Source organism: Mytilus galloprovincialis, chromosome 4 (genome assembly GCF_965363235.1).
Source record: "Mytilus galloprovincialis chromosome 4, xbMytGall1.hap1.1, whole genome shotgun sequence".
Classification (NCBI taxonomy): domain Eukaryota; kingdom Metazoa; phylum Mollusca; class Bivalvia; order Mytilida; family Mytilidae; genus Mytilus; species Mytilus galloprovincialis.
Genome location: NC_134841.1, coordinates 74,109,455 through 74,114,914, shown reverse-complemented (window position 1 = coordinate 74,114,914; position 5,460 = coordinate 74,109,455).

The following is a 5,460-nucleotide window of genomic DNA, read 5'->3' as shown; positions in this document are numbered from 1 at the left end:
CGTAATAGTCTTTAAATAATGTGTAATTTTTTTTACATCTTTAATGGAGAATTAAAACAACAAGAAAGCATATGATAAAAATGTTTGACCTAAAGTTGTATACACGAGTTAAATAATTCAAAATATTTCATATATACTATATATACTTAAAATGATTTTTTTTTGGAGACTATCTTCAACAATTATTTTAACAAAACGAATTTAGAAAACAGATTTATACGAAGGTGCTTAACGTCAGTTGAATCTGGAAAAATATATAGAATAGAACAACACATTCTACAAAACTACCATCTAGGGTATCAAAGATTAAGTTAGCAAATTAGAGGAAACACGGATTTGTATAGTAAGACTATACAGTAAATACAAATCATTGGCGAAAAAAAAACTGTAACATCTCTGTATTCAGTAAGCCAGTAGTATATACAGTAGTCTGGGATCCTGGTAGGCTGACTGCACGACAATAGAGTAAACCTATCGAAGAAGTATAAGATTAGGTCCGGATGCCAGGCTAAATAGTTTTAAAATAGCTATAAAAAACAGAAACTCCTTAAAGTGCTCTAGTAATGGAGTTTTCCCGAGTATATAATGTAAAATCTACAAATTCTATATTCTTTCAGGACCTCTTTATGGAAACATTCCAACCAGCAATATCGAATCTTCAAAATATATTGGAACAGAAAATTCATGGAAAAGAAACTCGATCTGCACCAGCGCGTACGGGGCGCCGAATGGGACTCTTGTGGTTTTGTACTCGAAATTCAATTTTGTAATTGGACAAAAATGAGTTCAGGTGAACAAAATTTGTAGCGTACTTGAAATTTAAATTTTGTCATACAAAATTATCTTTCAGTGGACAAAAGTTACTTTTGTCATGACAAAATTCATTTTTGTAACAAAGACTTTACTTTTGTTACCTAATTTGAATATTGGGCGACAAAAGTCAAATTTGTAGGCAAATTAGTTTAGTTTGTATTCTGTCAACTAATTTGCATACAAAATCGACTTTTGCGACACAACATTGACTTTTGTGGGACAAAATTGCCTTTGTGAGACAAAATTGACATTTGTGAGACAAAATTGACTTTTGTGAGACAAAATTGACAAAATGTCGTCACAAAGGTAAATTTTGTCTCACAAAAGTCAATTTTGTCTCACAAAAGTCAGTTTTGTCTCACACAATTGACTTTTGTGTTTTAATTTCCATATCAGGTAACAAAAGTCAATTTTGTATGCAAATAAGTTTATATTTGCATACTTTTTTGACAAAATTGACTTTTGTCATCACAAAAATGAAGTTTGTCATCACAAAATTTGAGTTCTCATAAAACTAGCCACAAAGTTCCTCTTTGGAAATAAGTCAAAACCGGAACTAACAAACTAGCCCAAAAGTTCCAACGGCCCGAACTTATCAACCAGTCACAAAGTTCCATTTGGAGAATTGATGCAAAGATCCACATGAGGAGGGGGTATAATATTCTTCCCTCTCATAAGGATACTATGAATGCTAAATTTGCATGATAATAACTTATTCCGTTTTATGTGAGCTATGAAGTAAAACTTTAATTTGGCTGAGGGAGTTTGTTCTTCCCCCTAAGTACATGAAAATTTAAAAACATTTTCATTATTTCCCCAAAAATAAAGTTCCATGCCTTTTTTTCATATTTGTCCCCAAAGAAATCCCTGGCTTCAGTGCGTTAGGTATTCTTGTAAATTAATGATTTGCTCTTATATATACTGATATTCATTCTTCACTCGCTTTCTACAAAAAGGACGAATGGTATATTCGGAACGATGTAACTTGTTATTCTGTTCCGCCAGAACTATTCAACCAGGCTAGCTACATTGTTCCGGAACTTTTCAATTAGCTACTTTTTCCGGAACTTTTCGACTGCACTCGGAATAAAATAACTGGTTGGAAAGTTCCATCGGAACGTAATAACTAGTTGAAAAGTTCCGCCGGAACAAAGTAACTGACGGAACATAGTGGCTGTTACAAAAGAACCCCCTCCCCCTAAAACGGTTTAGCTGTTCCAAGCTGACTACCTTATAATGTAAAAGAGACGTTTCTGCCAATTAAAAAAAAAAAAACATTTAAGGAATGACTGTAATATTTTTTCTGTCTATGAAGAAATAACATAAAAAATGTGGTGCACACTGAATAACGCGCATAGCGGGTTATTTAACAGTGTGCACCACATTTTTTTAATGTTATTTCGAATCGACAGAAAAAAATATTCAAGTCATTTCTTATAATTTAATTCGAAATTCCATTTTAAACCTTGGAAAACCATGAAAAAACGTTGATAACATCACGGTCACATGACAAAACTATGTCTATGGGCTGATAACAAAATAACGTCAGCCAATCAGAAGACGCGTTACATCCAAAATTAAATTATTATCAAATGAATTAAAATAATAATTATTCAAAAGTCTTTGATACACAGTGAACTTTGACTTATAGGTGTGAGATGTAAAAAAAATGTCTTGATGTGTATACGACAAAATATACGGAGGAACTAGAAAAGTTAAAAAAAAATGCCGGGATATATTGCGTTACCTAATTTGCTACAATGCCCTTTCTTTTATTTCTCTCTTACTCATTTGTGTGTTTACTAAAAGCTGCCAGTATACTGATTGTCCTTGGAGAAATGTCTTCCCTCGAGGGCCTTCCTCAGCAAGTGTGAGTATAATGGAAATGATTATCTCTTAGATACAGCAATAAAATGTTTTCACTTGAGTGGTAAACTTGGGGATAATGCTTCTTCTTCCGAATACGGGAGTAGACTCCTAGGTAGGAGTGTAAAACTTCCCGGAACTTGTGTGCTATGTACATATGGACTTAATTTAAAATAATATGACAAAGAAAAATCATTAACAATAACATATATACATTATGTACAGTGGCTTTGTAGTTTAATAAGTTGTTGTGGATCCTTCAAATGTTTTGAAGGATTCCAGGGTGTCAGACATACCTATTGCTTCAGTAGTGGGTACCAGTCCGAAATAGTGCGAGAATAAAATGAAAATTTATAGAAATCTTTATTTGTTGATATTTGCCTAAATTTATGTTTCCCCCTAGTACGTCTATCAGATATTGTTAAATTGTCCTTATGAACCTCAACCAACCCCCAATTTATTTTATATAGCATAGTTAATCTAGCTTTTTTCCTTCTTATTTCTAAATTTGCTATAGAAAGAAGCATACGTATAGCCAGTCTATTTGCGTTACAGAATGAACAATACCAGACTGATCATCTACTAATGTGAAATGACTGCTGACACTCACCACTAGTGTACTACTGAATATCTTGAGGTTTTTGTTAAAGGCTTGCCGAATATGTTTTTACTTTTCTTTTGTATGTTTGTGTACAATTTGGGTGGAATGCTATTTCTTCAAAGTAAAATTAAATGCACTTTAAGTGGTTTTCAGTATAGTTTTTTTTTTGCACTTCAAGCGTCAGTAGAATATGTCGGCACACATTTTCGGATCCAAGGGGGGGGTCCGGGGTTGGAATCCCCCCTTTTTAGGCCGATCAATGCATTTAAATGGCAGCATATAGTTGTCCCCCTTTTTACTCTGGGTTGGGAACCCCCCTTTTTAAAATGGTTGGATCCGCCCCTGGCACATCCCAATTAATTTATGTTCGCAAAATGTTAAAAAAAAGAGTTATAATATTATAAAATTTCAATCGATTATATAACAGTTAGGCGATAAAAAAAATGGTACGCTATACCCTCCGATGCAGGTTATCTACACCGAATTCCTAGTTGCCGAATGATATACCGTTGTTTTTGTTATCCAAGCCAGGTCATGATGTGTCGATGTATCTATGTTACCCCAAGTAGACAATGTATTTATTTATCCCAATGTATCAGCAATCACGTTAATTTTGTAACATTCATTCTTCAAGTTCTCAGTTATAGCGTACCCAAATGAAAATTTAAAAAATCCAATTATTGTATGCTTCAATACCTCGTCCTATTGTCTTGCCTGAGAAGTCTGACTGTTTCCAATACAAGTCTTTAACGCTATATATCCTGCATGGCCGATGGAAACTATTAATTGCCAATAAACTGCTTATTTTATTACAGAACCGGTCATCACCTAAATAAGATTTCTCTGTACTCTATTATTGCATTTTTTTTTCATAATCTAGAATTAAGTTTTCATTTAAAACACATTTGGAGGTCCTTTAATTATAATTATTTAAACTATACCGGTAAGCTACGTATATCTATATGTGTCTCTGGCTATCTTGAAATTTAAATATCAATTCGACACCCGTCATGGTATTCAGTTGGTCCTAAAAAAACAAGCGCCCGGGAGCGCCCGGGTGAAGAAAAAGCGCCCGTGGAAAAGAAAAAGCGCCTGGGGAAGAAAAAACAGCGCCCGGGGAAAATATATAAATATTGTATTGGCATAAGACAACTTTGGGTCGATGAAATAAGTTATGCACATTAATTTTTTTAAAATTTCAGACAAGTATTTTGCAAATTCAGATAATTATAGACATTTGTAATAAAGCACAAAAACAAGTATGAATGTTTCAATTTTAACAATAATATATGAATACTATTTCGAAAGACAGATAATAATGGATCACAGTTTATGCTAAAGATTTATAAATTGTTAGACATCAAAAGACATGTTTTTCAAAAACGATATCAAAATGAAAAATGAAAAAAACCAACAGTGTGTACATTTAATAACAAGTGTTTCGAAATCTGCAAGGGTGTCTTTTACGTGCAAGAGATATGGCTCTCGATCTTGACACGGGTTATCCATTTATCGTCCCCTTCCGACGGACTATCATCATTTCTCAAGACCATTCTCTCAAATGATATCAAGGGAGAGCCGCGAAAATTCAGTCTTTGAATTTTTCTCCCAGGAACGGCCAGTCATTAGTTTTGTATGTGTTTTGCACACTGTTATATGTCTATTTGTCTATTGGTATTTTTCAGGGCTTTTCGGCCATGACATTTTCAGTTTATTCAGTTAGACCGGAATATGAGTTTAAATGTCCTTTAATAGGTATCTTTCGCCTCTCAGTTTTCGTCCCCGCCCAGATGAAATGAGAACAACTTATATTCAACGATTTTCCGGCGATAAAGTTTAATTAAAAGCTTTGGTATAAGCGACATCAATCCAATATCATTCTTTGCTTCATATTCCATTGTTCGATCCGTATAAATCTTGAAACCAAAAAAAGAATGCGTGTTTTGTCTAGATTCAACTTCAACACTATAAAACTTTTCCCGCAATTCAGGCCTAGATTAATTGAACATGAACTTGAGACAGTTAAATTTGGCATATGATAATAATTAGCTGTCCGGGGCAATTTTATAGCCAAGCTGTACCAAGAAGGAATATGGAATTATAAATACTTGACTAAAGGCCTTTAGCCATTTAGCTATAGGTCATGTACTACACATTTAAAATTTAACTGTGATATGATG